The 23,992-nt window shown below is 43.3% G+C and overlaps 1 protein-coding gene across 1 annotated transcript in view; it reads left to right on the forward strand.

Annotated features, from left to right (window-relative positions):
- Positions 1-11,327: 11,327 nt before the first annotated feature.
- LPAR1 (lysophosphatidic acid receptor 1) overlaps positions 11,328-23,992 on the forward strand; it is a 69,849-nt gene continuing 57,184 nt past the window's right edge. Inside the window, exon 1 of the mRNA XM_057423146.1 lies at positions 11,328-11,418. The gene's annotated coding sequence lies outside the window, so the exon portion shown is untranslated. The remainder of the gene's footprint in view (positions 11,419-23,992) is intronic.

Here is a 23,992-nt window from a genome sequence, read left to right on the forward strand (position 1 = left end):
CACAGATTGACCACAGAGCTGTATGTGCTACTCTCATCCTCCAGTTCTTTTCCCTCTGGCCTTATTTTCATCACTCCCACTTGGTGGAAGTTTCTAAGGATGGTGATTATTTTAGAAGACAGATTTTTTTTTACAGGCAACCAACCCATCGTTATCCATCTGAAGATAATTCTGCTCCAGACAAAATCCGTATGTGGCTAGGAGGGAAGCATATTTCTTGGTCTTGGTAGACTCTGGGAGGCAGAGTGGAAATTAAAATGGGATGAGAGACAGAGAGGCATATCCTCATGATACTAAGGATGCTGAAAGAAGCTCTTCCTGCTCTGTACAGGGAGCATCCTTACCCCAAGAGAAAATCTGCTATTTCTTGTACCCAGAGCGTTATTCAGCAATGTAAAGCGAAGAAATCTTTGACATAACAAAGCCTAAGCTCCTGACTCAGTAGGAAGCAGGATGGGGGATTCCTGCTGTCTTTTATTCTTAAACTTCAACCCAGGGAGTATTTGTTCTGCTGAATGAGCAGTGCAACGACGGTTGCAATTTGAGGAGCAGCACTGCTCACTATTGCTGCTTGACTGACTGACCAAAAGAGCACCTGGAAACCACCTGCTTTGAGTCACAAGGAGTGCAGTGCTCTAGGCTTCCCACAGATGTGCTTAAATATAAGGACGTATTCCTGCTTTAAAGATGAGTGATTCTGTTGTGTCACATTCCCCCCAAATGCTAATGAGAGTCCCAGACTATCCTGATTTCAACCATAAGACAGGCTAAGCTACACAGGTATCATACAGTGGTGTGGACCACTTCATGTAAAGCCACTTAACTTACACCCTTTCCTGACACTGACACTTGTCTTTGACCGCAATCTGAAATTAACTCATCATTGCGTACACAACCTGTGTATTTTGGGGCAGCAGCTGATTTCTGGAGTTCACAGAAGTCAGGTGTGTTACTCTATGAATGACTTCATGGACGTCTTCTTGTTAGGTATTACATCTCCACAAAACACAATCTTTCACTTACTGTGGTAAATAAAAGCTCAGCTTAATCACACTAGGGGCAAAGAACAGGTCACAGTTCAAATCGCAAAAGAGAATAATAGGATCCAGAAGTGTTTGGCTGACAACATATGCCCTAATGCAACAAATTCAAAAGCTATCCTAGCAAAGTTCATGAAGGTGTCATAAATCATGGTATTTAAAAGGCTTACTTAGTACATTATACAGATTGTTATTTAAAATGTAGAGACTCTACTGACAAAAGTCCTCTCATAAATAGGGTTTTCAAACACTTTGCCACAGGATTTTTCCACAGAGTAGGTAACTTTAGTTACTCAGTGCTTACAGGACCATGTATATTCACTGTACACGAGTTGCAAGAAGATTCTCTGCTATGCGCCTGCATTTACCCTCACCGGGAAGAAGCCAGGGTGAGGAGTGGATTTCACTCAGCTTATCCACTTGTTCATAATCCTTGAATGTTCCTTGAAGAAGAAAGATTGATTCTTGGCATTCACATAAAAGAAATCCTTCTTTCTTGTCCTTACAATCTGGTCTTTTCAAACACAAATATTTTTTACTGTATTTCAGAAAGTGAGATACACTGCTGCAATGATGGATCTGTGACCATAAAGCAAGTGCCTCAAAAACGGTACCTGGAGATTTTTTCTGAAAAGGAGGTGGATTTCTGGTCTTTTTCAGGCTATGAATCTTGTCCCGTAGGTGCCAGCTGAATCGAAAGAGTCACAGCGACATTTCTGTTTCCAGCAATTCAAGCATTACACAACCTGAGTCAGGAGTAATTCCTATGACCAAGAAGTTGTGTCAAACCCTTGGCTTAAGAAGTTCATCTTGACTAGCAAAAACTTTACGGTCTTCAGCAGAAAAATAGTCCAAACCAGCCAGATTTTAAAAGCCTCTTCTTTAAGTAGCCTAAGTATGTGACTGCAAGCATGTGCAATTTAGCAATAAAGCTCCCAGTATATAAGGCTGAACAGCTTTGAACCCTGACCTACTTCTTTCTGATCAAACTCAGCATTTTACAACTTTCATGAGAGTTTTTGTTGAGAGGAAAAAAAAAACAGAAAAACAAAAACCGAAAGCAAATAATTTCAATGTATCTATTTAGATTTCTGGTCAAACATTTTAGCAGTGTTCTAACTCCACCTTCCTGCATGGCAAATGCTTCTGCAGTTCCCGTTAGCCTTCATCAGGTGTATGGACCTACCTGAAAGAAAGAAAAAGTCTTTATTTTGGCCTTCATGCAGAGCTGGTGAGACGGAGGCTGAATATTGGCTCAAGGTCTTCTATGAACAGGCTCCAGAACAGTTTGAACAGATCAGTCTCAGGTGGTATGCTTACATGCCTCTTATTGCTGCATCCACCTAGTGATATATCTCAATGGTGTATGCTCCTTTTCATTACCTATGCTACCAAATAACTAAAAAAAAAAAAAACCCACAAAAACCCCAACTTTCTTATTTATAATTGCCATTATTCAACTAATTTTAAGCTCAAACACCCAATTGCAAGTCATTCTTCAGACTCCTATGGGGGAAAAAATAGCGCTTATTTTGATCACTCGTTAAATTTCCAGTTGTTTATTCAGTCCCCAAACTAGTGGGTCCCTTCCTCTATTCTACTGTGTTGAATAGCAGTAGCAGGCAAAACCATACAGTATGGCCTGTTTCTAACTACAGTCTCATGTTTCCTCCTAATGAACAAAAAAAAATCTCCATTTTGTGCATTGCCTGTTAACCCCTGGAAAGGTCAGTGCCTTCCTCCTGTAATGCAGCACACTTTTTTTCCCTTCATTTAACACAGTTATTGCTTCTGGAAGGCAAGATCTTTCTTGCCTAGGCTGATAGAGAATCAGGCCAGCTGTTTTCACTGCACTGAGGTGTCAGAAGGCTCAGGGAAAAGTAATCAAGTCTGACCTTAAGTGTAATAGCTGCCATGGACATTGCCTTAGATACTCATCCTTTGTGTGAAAAATTGTTGACTGATAAAGCATGGGTTTCTTTTCCTATAAAAACATCTGCATACTCTTGGCTTGAAGATCTTAAGTCACATAGAGGAAGCACTTAAATTAAGGTATTGCCAGTCCTGAACAATCTGGCATGCATTACTTCCATCAACAAAACTATAGGAATCAGCAACCTGTATTCTTCTGCCTACCAGAAAGCATCTTTCTGTCACAGGCCAATAAAAGAGAGGTTCATATGAAGAAATTTCAACCAATTTCATTTCTTGCCAATTAACAATCTTCTAGTTACTGATTCTGGTATTGAGAAATAAAAAAAAATAAACACTTGGAGAAACACCTCAGATTTGCCCCTGACACCTCTCTTTCATCCTTTTTTGCTCTCTTTTCCACACAAATTCAGCCCCTTGGTGGCATAGGGGACTGGGTTGATCCATTGCTGGCTGTTTGCTTGCTTTTTTCACTTCTGATTCCACTGCCCCAGCACAGAGTCTTCCACAGGCTGGTGTTCCCTCAGAGCTGTACACCCTCCTAAGCCTCCTCCTTGCCTGCGCTTGGGTGACTCTGCTCTGCCCTGCCTGGGAGGCTTTTCATTCCTGAAATCAAAAATTAATAAAACAAAATATGATGTGGCCCCATGTTTGGTTTATGACACAGCTCAAAAGTCAGAACTGGAGCTACTTCTGGTTTCTCTTAGCATCGAGGAGGTCAGTATCAGGGCAAGCATGTCTCCAAAGAGTTACCATGGAAATTACCATACCTCTTTCTGCATTTTGGACAGCTTCATACTAAAATAAATGAGATCTGGGCACCCAGAAATCTTTGAAAACCACAGTCCGAGCCAGCCAGCTTCTGGCAGCTGCTCGAAAAAGCAGATGTGATATCAGGGAAGGTGCGCTTGTCTGTTAAAAATAGGGGTTAGACTTTCATCATGTTTAAAGTGGCTTTAGCTAACAAGGTCAAGGGGTCTGTTCCCCCTCTGCTCTGCTGGCACGAAACAAATAGCTTACTACTTGGTTTTCATTGTAGCCCTTACTCTCTCTGCCCTGTGAAGGCAGCACAAAGGAACTACAGGCACATTTGCAAACAAATGCTGCGAATATTACGTGCGGTTTGTAAACACAAGCAGTGATTCAAACCTGAATGGCAACAGATAGTAGCAGGCAGCCAGGCCTTCAATTATTAACTAATGAGGCTGAGCTGACCCCAAGTCTTTCCTCTGTTCCTGCACGAGGTGGAGAGTGCAGCAGCAGCCTGCATTTTACCATTTCACTGAGAGCGCAGCATCAGCCTGATCAGAAAGTGGTGTTGTGGCAGACTGCCAGCAGAGCACTTGCAAGGGTGCAGCAGCTGGGTTTCTGGATTATGCAGGCTTTGGTCCCGTGGAGGTGGGCAAAGCCTTGAGGTGTCTCCATCACATTGGCTCACTCTTTCCTTAGCAGGGAACTGAACCAAACCTATGTATGTTCCCATCTGGGATGTCCAAGACTGCCCTCTCCCCCTATGCCAGAAAGACACACGAGGGCTTACCACAGCTCCCGTGTACACCCAAGGCCTGTGGGCTGGGTCATAGATAGCCCACAGTGACCCAACTGGAATGGGGAATGAGATGGTGGGGTAAATCCCATCCTTACAGCCTGGTTTCCAGGTTGGAGATAACCCTGAGACACAATGCTCAAGTCAAGAAGGAGAAAATCACACAGAGCACCCATCTGTGTCCTGATGAAGTAAAAGGGGTGCCTAGAAAAAAGGGCTGCCAGCTCTGATACTGATATCCCTGCCTCTCCCCATCACAGCTTGCCTTTGTACTCCTGCATTCATGCTAAGGAGGATGGACAGAGAACGGACGCCAAAATCTCCCTCTGCCACCTGACCTCTGCTTCTGCCCCTGTGTGACCCTGCCCCCAAAAAGCTGTGTAACTTCTATATAACTTTAGCTGATAATTAATCCCCACCAACACCAAGGGAAATTTGTGGGAGCTAGGTAAAAAAGGGAACACAAAGGCCCCAGGGAACAGAAGAAAGCAGAGCTTGTCTCCAAAGGTCTTGTGAGCAGTCTGAATCCACACTTCTCTACTTCTTTCCCCTCATTTTCCTTATTTTATTTTACTGTATTTTTAGCTTGCTTAATAAGTACAACCTTAAAAGAACTAAAATAGAAGTAAAAGAAGAAACAAGAGACTTCGCTTCAGTTCTGGAGCTGTTCCAGCATTTCAAAAGTAGGTGTACAGCAGAAGCCTAGATTTGGTAGGAAGCCTTTGCTTGCTGCTAGCCTAATATTTAGGATTTATTTTTGAATTTTATTTTCCAGGCTCCCTGTCCATGAGCTCTGTTCAGACTTGGGCATCAGAGACAAACCACAGAGGACAGAGGTTTGTCACTGAACTACACCAGGTCTGTGACAAAGGGTGGCTGCAGAGCCACGGTGGAGATGCCGCCAGTGTTGGAGTTGAACGTGGGAGCTGAGGGCAAGTTTACAGAGGAGGCGTGTAAGCCAGGAAAATGAATGTGCCTGTGGCAACATACACAAGAAATTGATTCCTAGACTGTTCATTAAACCTAAGACCAGGAAGATTACTGTAATAGGTATTATATTTATTGAAGGAGGTGTGCACTCTGGGAGAAGAGTGTAGCTTCCAGTGCCTGATATTGTTCCTGTATTTTCACATATCTAGAAGGAACTTCTCCCTGTATGCACACACCTATGATTCTTTTTCGTCCTCAATATTCATCACTGGATAGCCCCATTGACTAACGGATTGTCACTTGCACTGAATTTTCCTGTGCCTTAGAAGAATATATTGTGCGTGGGTCCTGCATACATTAGGTAAATGGGAGCACTGAGAAAACAGCATGAAATGCATTCATCAGACTGACTGCCAGAGATGTTGCACACTTGCAGGTCCTTTTTAAGGCCAATGGAAAGTGGAGGTTGAGAGACATCTTCTCTTTTGTATTCTGAGGACTGAATAATTTATCAGGAGGTTATTGAAGGTTTTTAATGGTGCAATCAAATCATTATAAGCAAAAAAGCTACAAAATCAAATTCAGAAGAATGAAAGCATTGATTCATTAATGGAACAGTTCCAGCTGCCTGGCATTCATATGTTCTACATTGGGGCTGTCACTGTGCAGACAGAAATGACCCAATCTTACCTTCAACCAAGAGTTTCATTACCTAAATATATTCAAATTCTTTACTGTTCAGCTAACATTACAGGTTCTATTTTGTGTTTTGGATGGGGCCTTTTTTCAGTTTTGTTCTGTTAAACCTCAGTCCTAGACCACTTCTCCTTCACTGGCATGTGTGTCCTGCATCCCACTGTGGACACAGCACCTCTTGGAAAAGTTCTAGTGGTTCATGATGCCAAAGCTTTGGAAGAGAGAGAAATGGGAAAATTATATGTCAATGAAACTAACTTAGAAACTGATGGTAATATTGTCATTCAAATGAAATGTAATTCTAATGTAGGATGGAGGCTTTCACTTGCCATTACTGATTTTTCTCAAATAATAGCTCCAGAAACTCTTCAAAGATCTGACATATGAGCAGACCAAACTGAAAGTGCAAAGTTATATACAGTACAGAGGTATCCAGCAGAATTTATGCTGTAAAGAAGTATGACATTCAATTTATTAGAGGAAAAATATCATTCAGCTCCAGGTGAAAGGGCACTTACAGGGTAGATAAAATATTTTAGATGCTGCTAGATAGCAATATCAGGGCAGGATTTTATATTCACTGCACCCCTCGGAGCCAGAGGGACAGGTGCTAGAGAGGTGTGCTAAAGCAGTGAATCCACTGGCTCCTGCTGTGCTTGTTGAGGGTAAAGCTTTCCCTTGTCTCACTGTGCCCTCATGAGAAGGGGGATTTCAGTTCTTTCATGGCAGACTGAGGCCCTATGCTTGCTGAAGAGACAAATCAGAGCAACATGCTCCATGTAGTTTTTCATCAACACCTACAAACATGTGCTGTTTCTTAGAGAAACTGGAAAACAAAATGCTGATGGATCAGCAGTGTACAAGTGGCTGCTAGGGCTTTTAGGCATCTTGTGTAAATGCACAAATTCCCCAAAGAGCAGTGGTGACCCAGCGCCAGGCACCTGCCCAGGCACACCTCGGAGCCAAAGGACAGATGCCACATGGGGCTGTTTCTCTCCCACTTGAGACATACATCGCCGGCAGCCCCCTGCTGCTTCCCCCACATGGAACCTGCAGCCGCCCCCATCTCTGTCCTTACCCCAGAACTCCAGCTCCTCCTAATTGTGTCTCATCCCCACAGTGGTGAAGCTGTGACAGCCAGCTTCCTGGCCTCCCATCCTAAAAGGCAGCCTCCTGCCCCTATGCCCTTCTCCAAACCAGCGCTATATGCTTCACACAGCTGTCAGCTGTATGCTCCAGTGCCTGATGCTACATGAGTCACAAGATTATGAACAATAAAGCTGAGTCTTATGGTCCCATATGAATTATTACTGGGTTTGCCACTCATGCATTGAGCTCCTTTGCACTTCTGACAATAACTTGCCTGAAGCATCTTACAAATCCTGGTGCAACCACTTCAGGGCAACACAGACTATGCAAGTGCCAGGAAAAAGCCAGAGGCCCTTTCACAAAGAGCCAGCATGATGGTCACTTGAGCAGATGCTGCTCTCGTTTCTGGCATTAAGCTGCTCTAAACAGCCTGTTCTGACTCAGATTTTGCCATGGAGCCTATGGGAAACAACCATCTCCTCTGCTTTTGTGGGCACATCCCTAACCCTGAATATGTTCAGGCACCTGTGGGCTCCTACTTTTCCTTCAATCATGGACTTGCAGCCCTGCTGTTAGGGACTAAGGCAGAAAGGCATGAAAAGCCAAAGCCGGGATTGTAAGGGGTAGTAGTCATGTTAGCTTTTCAGCAACCAGCTACGCTGCAGAAGGATTAGGACAAACACAGGTCCGAGCAGCATGAGGCCAAGTCACGGGGAAAGAGGGTCTGAATGAAAAAAGATGCTTTCTACGTTGAGAGCTTTCCAGGTTTTGGAGGAGTTCATGGCTCATAGGACATCATGCGCTGCTGCTGTAAATACACAACAGGAGGAGAGAGGAGACTGAATGAGGGCAGAAACACTGCAACAAACAAAGCTGTGGCTTTATGGAAAAGGCTGATTTCTGTCTGTGGGACTTCTGATATGTCTGAAGTTGCTCCAGAGAACAGTGTGTTTTCTGATTGTGGGTAATGCTGTTATTTGTTCAAATTCCTCTGCATCCTGGTCTGAACAGATCCCCTACATGTGAGCACTGGGCTTCGGGTAGTCTGTATATAATAGATGAGTAACAAGCCAGACTCCAGAAAGTGCTTATTCTGCATGCATTGCTGGAGCTGTTCTTAGTAATGTAGCACGTGCTTTAACAATGGACTATGGCCGGTGTTATTTTAGGAAACTGGAACGTACTTAATAATGATCAATAACAAATGTACGTACACTGAAGACACTTTTCAAGTTCTCTAATTATTCCTATCTCAGATAATGCTGAAGCTTGACACTTCCCCCTCCCAAGGTACTATTAATTGTGGTCTCATCTAACAGCTCCTTCAAAGCATCTACTGCACTGAAAGATTCGGCACATTTCCAGTCCAAAATGAAATTATCCATTGGCAAAAGAACACCACAGTACGCTGCATAGAGAAGTGACAGAGTGAAGAGACATCTTAATTGCGAATTCCTTGAGCTTTTTTTAATTAAAAACACCAGAGGTACTTTCCCAGACTGAAGAGGAATTAACTTTTCTGTGTCTGTATGACTAATCTTACAGACACTCGGTTGAAACTGTATGAACACTGAGAACTAAATATAAATATATCAATGTGCGTACATGTTAAGCATACGTATGATTTGAATCGATTCACAAAATTGAGCACATGGAACTTATGTGGCTTGTTCTGGAAACAGACGTTTTTCCAGACTGAAGGATGTGAAAACTACTTCCCCATCTAATGCGATCTGCTACATCTGTGTGTGATTACTTAAACACGTTTCAGACAATGGAGCAGCACAGCCAAGTCTCATAGAAGTTACATTCATTAAACTATATCAGACATGTGATCTTCCCTAGACCCTCAATATTTGCCTTTTTCTAGGATTTACTAAAGATTCCCTGTATTTCCTAGTTAGAGCAAGAAAGGAGGACTGAGAATTAATTACATTGGCCTTGAAGAAATGAGAAGTGACTTCATAGTTTCAGGGCTGAGCAAGCATGTCTGAAGTCACTAACAGAAATCAAAGCAACTGAAAACAGTATTGCTGCTCTAACTGCATCAGTTCTCTGAAGGTGGACTCAGAAATACTGGGATTTTTTTTTTTTTAACGTGTGTCATAATTTTGCTGTCATAAAATTCCATCTCATGCACAGATCAGCCTTTCCTCATGAGCACAGGACTGCTATTTTCCTTCAGTCATCAGTAGCTACAGTCACCACTGAGATGGTCCTAACCAGCCAACCTGAGTAACCATGCTAGGTGAGATGTTTTTACAGAAGCTAGGTAGTGGTAATTACCAATTTGCAGATGCAATAGCTCTTCCCACCAAATGTCTTAATTCCTGCACCATCCCTCTGAAACATGCTCCTGCATGCTTGAGGTAGTAGATATCACCATGGAGACATAAGTCCTTTCAGCTCATCCTTTCCTTGAAGCTTTGGTAATTTATAAATTATTTATAATTTATATATATATTATTTATAAATTGTTACAGTGATATCTGAGCAACTGGCAGAGCAAGGACAGGAACTGTGGACATGGGCGGTCAGTTCCTGCCCGAAGAAGCTGTGTAAAATCTGGTTTATGATGAAGCTACATAAGCAAAGCATATTGCCATAGCAATAAATTCTACATTCTGAAGACGGGCTTTTCAACCAGCAGGTCGTGCAAGTCACCCTATTTCTGCCACCAGGGGAGGGCACCGGTGCAGTTTGAGCGTGCTGCATTAAACCCGAAGTTGGTCTTCAACCTGATGCAGCCTGTGCACAGGCAGAAAGCTATCAAGACCTATCACAGTACTTGGTGTATGGATGTTTAACCAAGTATCAGAGCTTGTAAGAGAACATGTTTCTTGGTTACCCTTGAAAGCATGTGGTAGCTTAATTTGAAACCAGGTATGAAATAGAACATTTTCCAAAGTTGATGGCCTGCTTAATAATTAACAAGACTTTTCAGCATGTTGAAGCCTAGTCACTGTGCTATATCACAGGGCTGAGTCAAAAACCAAGGACAAGTATTGTGTGGGGACAAAATATCTGTCTTCTTGAAACATGTATACATACATACATAACCATTTTTGATACATACACACAAAAAAAGTATTTGACTGCTCACACTAAAGCTGAAAACCCTTCTAGTAACAATACCTGTGATACAGCAGATATGGTCAGTAACTGTGGAAGCCAGTGTCACTACTGTTGATGGCACACAAGTGAATATCTGACTTGAGGAGAACTGTATCTGCCGCTTTCTGGTTCCCTGGGAGGCTTATGAGTATTTTAAATGGGCTTTGTCTTTCATTACGGTTTTTTTGTACTACTGGAGGCATTGCTGGCTTGCCTAGCTGTAAGCAATCTCTCTAGAAATCTCTCCAGGGGGTTGAAGCACCTAGCCATTTCAGCTACTGAACACTTAAGCGCGGAACAGCATACACTGTCTTTTCACTTGACGCATGCACATGCAAAAGCGGCCTCTAGATGCTCCTGCAATCCAACTAAATCAGCTTATTCCAAAGTTAAGAACTGAGAGCAGCTGGCGGGAGGTGGGGGACTGGGGGAAGAAGTAATTTGAACCAGGTTTTGTATAATAATATAACTCTTCTAAGTCTGGAAAAGTATCCACTGTGCAACCCTGCCTCTTTACAACTATACGGGTTCGGTGAGCCTACGGACTGATGCTTCCTGTAACTGTGCCTGCCGAACTGTCTTTGCCGACATCGGCAGGAGGTCGGAAGACTCTCACGAGAGAACTGTTTGCTCCAGATCCAACTGCACACCAGTGCCGGGCAGCCCTTGCCCCGAAGTCCCACACCGCCCTTCCTCGAGGTACCCTTCTCCACGGGCCGGGCTCCGCTAGCAGCCGGGCAGCCGAGAGCAGAGCGGGATGCCGCAGCTCACCGCGCCCTGCGCGCCGCTCTCCTCCCCCTGCGTCTGCAGCGGGGTAGGAGCGCGGCCCGCCGGGGCGGACCGGGGCGCACCTGGGCCCCAGCCCGGCGGAGGCGGGCGCAACGGGGAGGAGGGAGCCCGTCCTCCCTCCCTCCCTCCCTCCCTCCCACCCACCCTCCCTCGTTCCCTCCCGTCCCTGCCCCCTCCCCCCTCATCCCTCCCTCTGTGCGCGCCGGCGGCGGCGCCGCGGTCCCTCCGTCCCTCCCTCCCTCCCTCCATCCGCGCCCGCGGAACCCCGCGCAGCGCCCGCAGGTAAGCGCCCCGCGGAAAGGATGGGACGGGACGGGACGGGACGGGGCGGGGCGGGGCGGGGGGGGGGCGGGAGGGAGGTGAGGTGAGGTGTCCCGCCTGCGGGAAGCTGCCCGCTGCTCTCTCCCCGCGGGGTCTGTGTCCATGGCGTCTTTTATCCCTTCCTTTTTTCGGCGGTTTCTTCAGTATTTTGGACAGTGGTGCGAAGTTTGACGGGTGCGCGGCAGGGTAAGGGGGAGGCGCAGCGGCGGGGGTCCGGCAGAGGACGCGTTAGAGACGGGCTTTAACGGGCTGCTGGCGTCGGGTCAGGCAGCTGTGCCTCCAGGACTAGCATCTCCGAGGCTGGCGTGGAGTAAGTGATGGACACTTGTTTGATTAAGGGACGCTAACAGTACTGCCAGTGTTCGCTCACTCAGGGGCTGTCCTGATTTTTAACTTGATTTATTTATTTAATTCCTCTTCCGTGAAGACTCTTTGGATTTACATACACCAAATTAGGGCAGTGGAAAATGTCCTACCTAAAAAAATGGTTGCCACCTCTCTCCTGACTTCCTCAGTCCTCCGGACGAATTCCCTGCTAAAGTCAGATGGGAACTATGTCCCTGTATCTGTGGGGTTCACAAAGGCAAAGGACAGGGAGGGGATGAATGGCTAGGACAAGGTATGGAGTATTAGGGAGAGACCGGGAGAGTGGGGAGCAGGGTGGATGCTTTCGGACAAAAGCCATTAGCAAACTGAAGTGAGAAGAGAGAGGTGGAACCGGAGGGACCAAGTTTTTCCTTTCATTCCTTTCTGCATGTTCTTTTTAAACAGTTCTACAATGGGAACCACCCCCCAAACCCTTCTTCCTATGGAAATGAGGGGAAAAGATTTCTGCATAACCCTTTATCAGAAAGCTGTTGCAATGTCTAAACTTTTTTTTTTTGGTGGAGTTTCTCTGTGAAACAGCTCACACCTTTCTGATTTCAGTTGTCTGTGAATAAATGAGAAGCTGCTCAAATCCCTCCTTCCTTTTCCGTTTTCCTTTTTTCGTTTTGTTTTGTTTTGTTTGTTTGTTGGTTTTGTTTGTTTTTTTTTTTGGGGGGGTGGTTTATTTTTTTTTTTTTCCTCCTTTGCTGTAGTTTTGGGGCTTTTTTGGAGAGTCAAGGCTGAATAGCTTGCAGGAGTCCTTGTAGGCAAGCTGTGCCCTCGAAGTTTTGGGGGATTGGGGTAGCCACAGTCCTGCACTGTGAAAAACTGCTGCAACTATCTTTTCAAAGAAAGCCTCTTGCATGCTAAGTCAGAGTTGGTGTGTAGTACCATTTGGTCTAAAATGAGTCACTCTCAGGTCTGAGAATCAGGTTTCAATTTGGCAGCCAGGACTGCGTGCCATGTAGCCTGTTACTCTTGTGCGAGAATGGGGTATACGGTAGTACTAAAATAATGTGTTCTGGCAATTTCAGTGGTGAAGTGGTGCTCTGTGTGCACAGGCGTAAGTGCACTTCTGTCCTGCAGCTTGCTAATGTCGGCTGTAGGCGTGCCGTGTGCTTCTCCTTAACTGATATGCACTCGAATTTACAAGGCACCTTGATAGGCGTGTGTTCTACTGTTGTTTTTATTAAATATTAACTACACAAAATCAGATGTTGTCTTTCTCCAGAAAAGATTGTCTCTGTCTTTCACCAGAAAAGATTGACACTGTCTCATCCTGTGGAGTTGTACATGAACTGTGGTTGTTCTGGATTTTCAGAAGCAAATAACTAAGGAAGTGTTATTTAGGAATGCTGGGAAACACTGTTTCATGCTCAGTATAGTGTTGTCCTTATCACTCTCTATTATAGGTTGCACTAATTAGACCCTTGGCTGCTATAAACCTTGTTCTCAGAAGTTACTAGAAATGGTGCTGGCTGGAGAGAGGAAAATACTGACTGGTGCCTGCTTTCTTTTTCCTCCCCTTTTCCAAATACTGAGAGTAGAATGGTTAAACAGCTTTTGAGACACAGCATATGGGAAATGCAAAATTGAAGTAATGCTATACTGAGCACCTAGCTATAATACATGAATACAATGAGCAAGTAACAGAAGATCTTACAATTGTGTGCAAAGATACTTATGGCTGCATGGTTTTCATCAGTAGCTGTGGAAGACTATAGCAACTAAAATATCATTCCTTCTCTGCTAAGAAATGGGAAAAATAAAAATCTGTCTTTAACTTGGTCTTGTAGTAGGTGTCACACAGTGGAACCATGTGGGAATCCAGGAGGGAGTGTTTAAGAAAGTGTTTTGCTCTGGAGCTGAAACTTAGGTGGGACTTAACATTGCTTTGATGGGACATTAGTAACATCTTAATGAACAGTTAATTGTTTCTCAGTAGCCTCTCCATATTGAGCTTGCTTTGTCAATATTCAGAGGCTTAAACAAAAATATTAATTCTGAGTAGCTTTTGTCTTTGGGAGGTTACCACCATTTTACCTTTGACTACCCAGCAGTTTTGTGCATCAGCTCCTAGAGGTAAGCTTCCTCCTCCAGAAGTCCTGTCTCTGAGCACCTCTAGGTGGTGACCTGCCAGCACTTGCTGATTGTTGTTACCTTGTCGATTGCTTTGCATGGGGCTTCTTTAGTGTATGGGCACAGAGGAAAACCGAAAGCAGTTCTGTTGTCAACAGGGCTGCCTGAGGAGCTCTCACATACATTGCTCTTGATCTTGGTGATGTCCACGGACACCTAGAAATTTGAGAATGGAAACAGGTTGTACTGTGAGGTTGTTGTCCTTTCCATTCCAAAACTGGAAGTTGTTACATTTGGAGGATTTCTTCCATTTCATAAAGGAAAGTGTATGTAATTTAAGGGACACTTCAGGTCAGTTTACCATCTAAATGGGTTATTTGAACTGCAGCCTCTACAAATAAAGCCAGGGAGAAGACACATACAAGTGTTTTACTGAAAGGAGCATAAAGCAAACAGTATTTTATCATGTATTTCACTGCTTCTTCCCTAACAATGAGTATTATTCTTTTGAACAGTGTAGTAGTATGAAAAGAAGAGCAAACAAACTTCTAAAAAAGTAAACAGTGTGGTTGTATTAAAATATTAACGCACAGAAGTTATCAAAAGGCAGTGCTAATAGCTGAAAAAAATATTTGCTTTTTTCTTTTTTTCTTTTTTTTCTTCCTCTGTTCTTTTCTCTCAGGTTGCTTTCTCTTCAGGTAAGAACTCATTTGAAATCTTAAAATTTAATGATAATTGAGGTGGTAATGGCTTAAGCTGGTAGTGATTATGTAGCATTCCATGTGTGTGTTTGACTTCGCTTTTCCATGTGTTGTGTGGTGATGCTGTAGAAATGTGACGCTTCTCAGTTGTGCAACATTAGGGCTGAACTTACATATTCAGTGTTTGCTCTTGAATTTCCTTCACAGCTAACTCAGAATCTTAAGGCTTCATTCATGGCACATAGATGTCAATGGCAAAATCTGTACCAGCATGAGCAGCTTTGGATCAGGTGCATTGCTGATATGTTGCTTTGGTAGAAGACAAAATTATTCCCTGGACAGGTGAAAGCTCTATTGAGGGAATAAGATCTGCTGTTCTGCTTACATTTCAGGGGACTTTTGGTTTTCTTCATTTATCTTTCAAGCTTTGTTACTTTAAAACAAGTGGAACCATTACCTGTGTGTATTCTTATACCGAATTAGCATATTGAAGCAAATGAAATTGAACATCTGAAGCAGATCAGGTGCCTTGTTTTGATTTTTGAAGATAGAGGAGAATTCTGACAAGTGTCTGCTTTTGTATATCAGGATGTCTCCTCCTCTCATCTATTGCTGTTTCTTGACTGCCTTCTCCCGCGCTCAAGCTGATTAGCAGCACACCTGGTTTGAAAAGTCTTGGTCATGGCTTGGCTGATGGTTGCATTCTAGGATCAGTTTTCATTTTTTAATGACTGGTGCCTCTTATTCTTGAAAATGTGGTTTTCATTTGTGCAATATTTCGCACCAGTAAGGAAAAGAGGCTATTTAATGCCAGTTTGGGTAGTATACACGCATCCGTATCCCACACAGCAACTCTGTGATCATTGCTTTTTTCTAATGAGCTCTTGAAAAAGACCTTTTGAGGTGCCTAAGGCATTGCATTTCTCTATAGAGGAACAATAGCCTTGCTTGGATCACTGCATACTCTCCAGAATTTTCTGACAGGCACAGACTGGAGTAATTTGTTAAACACATTTTTCTCAGTCCTGCATCTCCTTCCTACTGGATCTGGCTCCTTCTTGACCCACATCATGTAGGCAATAATGTTAGTGCACATCAGGTGAGAGCTGGCACATATACCCCCAGGTAAAGAAACATTTCTTCTTTAAAAGAAAATGAACCTTCTTGCTCTCCTTCTGGCAGATGAAGCCAGCCACAGATGTGCATGGCTTCTCTGGTTCAAGGAGTCTGGCTAAGGCATGTGTGTCCCTGCCAGCAGCACTGCTGGGGTGGGAGGAGCTGCATCCCTCCTCCTCAGGCCACTCCTGCAACGAATAGCCTGCAGGGTGTCCTCCACTGGTGCATGTGGAAAGTGTTCTGCTTTCCAAATGCTTGAAGATTATTGCTGGTGGAGTTGGATGAGGACCTGGCAGTTGTTGCTACTGGGAAACAGAAGGTAAGTGTTGCCCCTTGCCAATTCTCACCTGCAGATCGCAGTGTAGTCTGCTGCTGAGGTGGTGGTAAGTAGTGTGGATTGGTAGCAAAAGAAGTGCTTCCAGTTGTGAAAGTGGGAAGGCTGTATCTATTTTAGGAGGAAACATGTTGGGGGGGCACAGGTACTGTATTGGTGAGAACTTCATTACAGTTTTGTGCCAACTGGATTATTTTTGTTTTAAATTAGTTTAACTTGGAAGACATCATTTGGAGTTGCTTTAACCTTCTATTTAAAAATACAAAGGTGCCAAGTATGCAAGCCTAATACTGTTTTTCTGCTTTTGCTTCTACTGTGAATAGCAGGCAAACATCTCCTGAAGTGGCTTTATGAAACTGCTGGAAAAAATGGTGATGAGCTTGATAGTTGATACAATGAACTTCAACTCTCTGTAATATTCCAGCATGAGACCTACACACCATTTAGCCTTTTCTCTAGGAATTTACATGCCACAGTGACCTTCTGAGTAGGGTGAATTTCACAGGCACTCTCTAGACAGTACATCCATTTCTTTGCCAGCTCCAAAATGTATTGCATACTGCAGTGCTTGCAGAAGCCATCAAAGAAGCACTGGATTGCCATCAAAGGCAACATCTTTCTGTACAAAATGCTGGAGATTTTAAGAGTGGTAAAAATCTGGCAAATGAAATGCAAACTGGTTTTCATTGTAAGCCCTTTTCCCTCTCTCCTTCCCCTCTTTTTAGGGTGTGTATGTCAAATATGAAATAGTGCCAGTACATTATTTATGGGAGCAGTTTATATAGACTGTTCTTAGAAATTCTTTGGCCATTTGGGGATGATTGTTTTCAGCCTGGATGGAAAAATGTATGTATAACTATAGCAGTATCCTTTTTTTGATTGTGAAGAAGTCAGCTGCAGCTTTATTCAAATTAAATAAAAAGATGTGTTGGATGAGTATTTAACTGCATAGAGAATTTTTTCTCTTCTTTGGATGGGTAGGTGATTATTTAGGAGCACTGAGCTTAACACAAGCTCCAGCAAAGACTTCCTGGTAACTGAGAAGTCAAGGGAGATGATGTACAGGTCATCTGTATTTTAGGTGGTTATACTTCAGGTTGGTATTTGAAGGAAAAAAGAGAGACTGCTAATCTCTAAGGAGGAAATTGGCTATGTACCTTGCAAACATGGCAAGTGTTGATTTGTTTGTTGCTGTAGGGCATTTGTAGAGGTTCCATAGCTGCTGGATTTCACTAAATGTTTAGTTGTGGATAGCACAATCTGCTTTTGACCCGTTGTGGACATCTCACCTGCAGGATGGTGTCCCGAAGCCTTGAGCTGCTGCTGGTGGCTGAGAGAGGGAATGGGTTGGTGCTGCGTAGCTGAGGTGTGAGAAGAGCAACATGTCTTCCTTTTCCCATCCCCAACCAGGCTGTAGGTGTCACTGGGAGGCTGATGCAGACAAAGGCCAAGCTTGTCTGCTGCTCATTTCTGAATCAGATTTGCTGGTGGCAGACAAGGTGGAAGGGCTCTTCCTGGCGCTGGGGATGCTGCCGGTGTGGCAGTCACCATTCCTTCAGCTTGTGGCGCTGCAGCCTGCTGGGTGGTGAGCACCTCCGCTCTCCTGCTGCTTTGGGCAAAGGCAAAGCAAACTGTTGAGTAGTAGCACCAGCTACAGCTGCTGGCCCTCAACTGGCTGACTGAACACAGGAGACCTCAGTGGAAGACTGCAGGTAAATATATCAAGGAAACAACTGTGTCAGGTCACCTTGCTCCTAGAAGAATGGGCTTTCCACTGGGAAGAACTGTGGCAGTAATTATTGTGGTCAAGACACAGTATTCCTTTGATTCCCATGCCTGCATCAGGTACTTACGGACTTTCTTGGTGGGTTCTGTTTTCTTTTGGTTACCGTGTCTAATGTTCAAAGAATAACATCTTAAATGTGACATCTTGTACTTGAAAGATACTGTTATAAATGCCTATCAAGTTTAGTTGTCTTTCCTTTTGCTTATTCTCCCTCCTAAAATGTGGCAGATATGGAGAGTTGTGGAAATGAGTGAGGATGCCTTTGACTTGCCCTGAGCATGGTTTCTGCTTAGGGCTTTCAGAGCTGTCCTGATGTGGCTGGCAACACATGAGGTTCATTTTGCTTTTTCTAAAGCTTTGGATGGAACTGATGAAAACTTCATCTCAGAGCAGTGTGTTTCCCCATACAGTAACCTTGCAAATTAGGTAAGACTTTTCCAAATTCATCTCTTTGCTTCACTGGTCTCTCAGCTTCTTGTTTACAGCAGTTGTAGTGTCCTAGTTCAAATAGCCTATGCAAGGGAGGCTGGAAGCTGACTGAGACTTTAGGTTATTACTATGATCAAAGCAACTCTGGTAATTAGTGAATAGGCTTAAAATAGGGCTCTAGAATTATTGAAATTTTGAAAACAGTTGGTAGGAATAACATGGCTTAGTGCCTGGTTCTCCAACAAGCATGGTATGTTTCTCATACAAGAGGTTCAGCCTACAGAAAAAAACACGGGGAGAGTTGTGCAAGGTGATGACAACCCAGTGACAGGAGGGAATTACGTGGCTGTAGAACACATAAATGTCTTAAAACTAGTATGGCTGAACAAACACTTCTGCCATGGTCCTGCATATTTCCAACCTCTGCATCTCCACAGAGTTTCTTATGAAGCCAGTTGCCCAGATTTTAATGACAAAGTTCTGATTGAGAGACTTGTTTACAGTTTTTTCAGTTGTTTTTAAATTTTTCCTAATGTGCTATGAAGGCTCTGTGAGGGGACTCTTGATATGATTATTGTGGGAAAGTGGTTGCTTTTTTTCTTCAGGAGAGTGGCACAAAACTGCAGGAAAGGCTTTGGCGTTCAAGATGCATCCTGCTTCATCATGCTTTGACATTGACAGGCGTGTGGAAAAAAAAGGGAGAGAAAATACTCACTTTCCTTGGAGTTACCAGGATAAGGGGATATTTCTCAGTTGGTAGCAAACTCAAATGTGAAGCTGCTCTGCAGCTGCCTCCTGGAGTTGTGTCAGAAGTCATTCAGTGCCCCACACCTCCCTGTGACCATACCACTTGTGGTCTGAACAACTTCCCCTGTGGGACCCTGCAGTGGGGACTCTTGCTGGTATAAGCTGTGCCTCCACTAGAGGGGGATGCCAGTATAGCTATACTGGAAAACTTTGAGGATTTGGTTAAATTGTTTTACTCTTTCCAGCTGGCAATATTGACTGCTGGGTTAAGTGGAACATTCTTGGAAGGAGGCTGCTGTGGGACCCAAGGGAGTCAGGACCCAGCAATGGGCTTACACGGCAGCTCACCAAGTAGCAGGCATTGGTTTTATCAAAACCAGTATCAGTTCTGCCAGTGTGCTGTGCCACATGTTTGTACAGAATCATACAATAATAGAATGGTTTGGGATGGAAGGGAACCTGAAAGCTCATCTGGTTCCAACTCCCTCTGCCGTGGCCAGGAGCACCTTTCACTACACCAGGTTGCTCAAAGCCACATTCAACCTGGCCTTGAGCACTGCCAGGGATGGGGCAGCCCCAGTTTCTCTGGGCAACCTGTGCCAGTGCCTCACCATTTTCATAGTCCTTATACCTAACCTAAAAACACTCTCTTTTCAGCCATCCCCCCCTTGTCCTATCACTACACATGTGTATAAAAAGTCCCTCTCCAGCTTTCTTGTAGGCTGCTCTTAGTTCCTAGAGGGTTGATATCAGGCCTCCCCTGAGCCTTCTCCAGGCTGAACTAGCCCAACTATCTCAGCCTGTCTCCAAAGCAGAGGTGCTCCAGTCCCCTGATCATCTTTGCGACCTCCTTTGGACTTGCTCCAACAGCTCCACCACATCCCTCTTGTACTGGGTGCCCCAGAGCTGAACACAGCACTCCGGGTGAAGTCCCACAAGAGAGGAGTAAATGGTGACTCTAAAGTTGGCCAGCCTAGGAGAGGCAGCTCAGCAGTGGGAGAGACTGCAAATCAGACCCAGCATGCTTAAGTGGGGGTCACAGGAGCACTGCATGGGCCTTCAGCTTTGGTGTTGTGGACACAGCTGGTGGATTGCAATTGTGGGATGCCTAAAAAATCTAGTTTGTGGGTGGATTTCAGTACATTCTCCTTTTGCGGCCTGAATCCTTTGCACAGCTTAGTTTATTTGTATAGCTGCAAAAGAAAGATCTTAGTGGTTCCCAAGTAATGGTTTATGGCTTATTCTTTCGTTACAAACTGTCTTAAAGAGGCTTTGAAGTGTGTGTGCATTTAATGCTTGTATCCATGCTAATGTGCACTGAGTTCCAAGGGGAGAGTTTGAGGCAGGCTACTACTTTTTCTTATTTTTTAAGAGTCCATTACTATTCAGTTGCATTTTTCTCCAATATGATTGTTTTTTCTTCTTTCTTGCTCTTTAAAAGATGGGCAAAAGGAGCGTATCTGAAAAGCAGCAATGCATTTAAGTAGTGCTTGAGCACCAGCGTTTCTGTCATTGTATGTGTTAGATTTTGTTGTTGTTGTTGTTATTCTGTTTTTAACACTGGCTGCATTCTGCCTCATGGCTTTTAATTTTCCACTTGAATCCTTGGTATCTCCCAAATATTCTCATAGAAGTATTTGTAGTCTCCGTTGGGTGGTATGTATGCTGGGGACCTAATCAGAGAAGCTGAGTAATCACTGAAGTATGGTGTGAATTTACAACAGCCTACTTAATTCATGTGACCTCTTGTATGCACTAAAAGCTTGTCTGCTAAACACAATTTAGAGTTAATCCAAGTAAATTCTTAAAGTGAATTAGCCAAGCTGCATGCTAATCCCCTGTGTTTACCTGCTTATTCAGATAGGCAGCAGCTCAAGTTTTATTAAACTTCACCTGATAATTGAGTAGGGAAGGGTCAGAGAGAAAGGTGGTGAAATCTCAGTGTTTTCTTCATCTGTGTCCTTTCAGGGCATATTTCAGAACTGCTTTGCGTTTATAAATCTTGAATTCATGGAATGATCAGCATGAGCTACCTGAGGCCAAAACCCAGTACTCCAGTGGAGCTCTCTTGCTAAGCACTACTGACAGCTGCTGCTGCTGCTCCCAGGATGTGTTGGGGAGTGTGTTACTTCCTGATTATCCTTAAATGTTGTTCCTCAAAATCCCCAACTGTTTGAGTTGGGATGCTTTAGATGGTGGGGAATATGGTTCAGACTATGGAGATAAGGAAGCCCTTTCAATCTCTGCCAAGAAACTAGTAGCCAGCCCTGATTTTATAGCATAGACTCACAAATTCTGGGTGATTGTCCCGAGTACACCAGGGACTGACATGGTGGGCAAGAAGCAATTACCATTCATTTGTCAACATTAGGATTTTTGTTGTTTTGAGCTACTGGGTTGGCTTACTCTCCAACAAGGCAAGATCAAAGGTAAAATCTTATTTCTGGGTCACTGCTGTCCGTTAGGTAAGTTTGTTTGTGGCCTTGGGAAAAAGCAGTGACGTGAGAACAGCGAATTTAAACCCTGTCATTAAGATAATTCTTTCTTACTGTCAATTCTAAATTCTTTCAAACTTCATTCAGCTCAACTATGCAAAATACAGCACTGCAGAAATTGCCTGGAGAACAGTCAGCTGAACTGATGCAGATGTTACAAAAATATTTCTGAAGCAGCATGACTGTTATTTCTAGTTTGAGGGGTTGGTAAACAGTTACTGTGTCTGCATTGTCGCTGGCCTGAACCATGTTAAGCTGATGCCTTGCAGTCTTCAGTGTAATTTTTTTGTGGGGGGTGGTTGACAAATTTCTATTTCAGATAAACTTAATTAAACTCCTGTTTGTGCACCATTGGTCAGGGTCCATGTAGGGCTATATTAGGATGGTACATTTGTAATTTGGGGTTTGGCATGCTTAATTATGGACTTCCTTGGCTTCATCATTTCCACATTATTGTATTTTGTAGTGGTTCATTCTGTCTGAAGATTGAACATCTGTTTCATGGATCTGGGGAGGGAAAAGAAGTATTTGCTTTAATGCTGGCCCCCCGAAAGCTGTTTAGAGAATTGTGACATTCTGTTATCATCCAGATGTTTTTTATCTAGTGAAAAGGATAGTGCCTGAATGTTTAAATACAAACTTGTTTCAGAAGAATGCCAGCATACTACTTATTTTCTGAGGTCTAAACAAAAGGTAGAGTTAGCAAATGGAGTCTCTGTTGCTGATCCTTGGAAGTGTCTAACTATATCACTTTGTTTTTTCTTCTTGGAAGTAAATATTAAATGTCTGTTTGTAAGTTGTTGAGAAGATAAGTTCTTTCTGTCTTTCCTCTCGAGGAGTCATAGCTGGATATCATCCTGGTATTTTATATGGTGATTTATACCTTGATAGAAGTGACTTTATGTATTGCTATTGTCTTCTTTAATGATACCAGTTAGTAAGCAAAATAGTGATGAGAATGCGCCAAGTTAAATTCTGTCAACTACCAGTGGAAGGCAATGTGTCTGCATTGGCTATCTGTTGTGAAAACCACTCCTTGCAATTCCAGCATTCAGAATAATTTTAATGAGCAGCTCCTTGCTTGTTTTATTTGTTGTTGCTGTTACTTATAATGGAGCAGGACAAAAGCATGCACATTTGTTTCTTTTAAACATGCACATGCACTCACAATGCTGGCAACAGCTAATGATGCATCTGAAGGGATGAGCTATCCATGGTGACTTTGAACTTTTCTCCCTGCTAGTTAACCTCTTCAAATTTAATGCTCGTCGTTAGAAATAAGCCGTTTTAAAAGAGTTTCAGAAACTATTTCAAAATGACTTATTTTAGAAATATTTGGTACTTTAGAAGTCATTACGATGAAAGTGCAGATTATGAAAACATTGTCATATGACAGCAGCTTCCTTGTGCTTGTGCTATGAGAGACCATCCACATTGTAGTTACTTGTTTACATAAGCCTGAGCAGACTGGTATTATTTTCCAGCAGTCTGTGTCTAGCTGTATTTTTCTTCTATTTTCTGGTGATTCTTTCTTGAAGTTCAGAGTAGTAAAATAATGTTGACATTGGATGATGGCATGAATTATTACTCTGGAGCCTTCCTGGTTCATTTGTTTTTACTTAGAACATTAGAAATACACTTTCAGGGATATCTTACTGTTCCAGTACCCAGTAATTTGAAAAAAAAACAGTGGAACTGCTCCCGCAGTTGTTTCTTGAGCCTGGTACTGTGGTTAGTACAGATGCTTTAAAGCAATTAAAGGTTATTTTATCCTATGCCAACCTGATCATTTCATTGCAGAAGCTCCCGATACATCTCAAGAAACATTCATGTACCACCCAGAACCCCTTGCATTAAGGCAGAAGCTCACTCATTTCACTAAACAAGAGGGGGAAGAGGCTCTCCAGACTTGCTGAGTAGAAAAGCAGGGATCATCTCTACGCAACCCTTAACAAACAAGCATTGATGGATGTCATTAGAGAAGCTACATTTCTGATAGATAATGCTTGAAGTAAGTCTAGAGGTTTAGGATGATAATGGGAAGATAATCTGATACGTTGGCTTTAAAACTGAAGCAATTCAGATTTTTCAGACAGAGCTCAGAAAGCTTTTGAGAGAAGCAGTAGACTTCAAGAGAAGATGAAGTATCATTTTTGGATTTAAATACACCCCAATAAAATGCTGCCCTAGAGATGGGAGTGGAATAGATACAATATGGAAATAATTGGGAAAAGAGGCAAAGCAAGTGAGAGAATTGCACTAGATGCAAACTGAGCTAGGTCAGAGAAGTAAAGAAATAATTAAAAAGGACTAGTACACAAACCAAATGGAAGTTTCTTGCTTCTCTTTTTTCTTGATGGTAAATAGGATGTTGAGTCCTTCAGTGTATAACAGAGAGAGAAAAAGTACCCTGTGTTTAATGGGGAAAAGGAGCATGATTAATATGTGGACAGCACAGTAGTGACACTATAAACAATAATGT

This window comes from Pezoporus wallicus, unplaced genomic scaffold, assembly GCF_028554395.1.
Source record: "Pezoporus wallicus isolate ANWC-B61680 ecotype Strahan unplaced genomic scaffold, APGP_CSIRO_Pwel_v1 contig_7243, whole genome shotgun sequence".
NCBI classification, from domain to species: Eukaryota; Metazoa; Chordata; class Aves; order Psittaciformes; family Psittacidae; genus Pezoporus; species Pezoporus wallicus.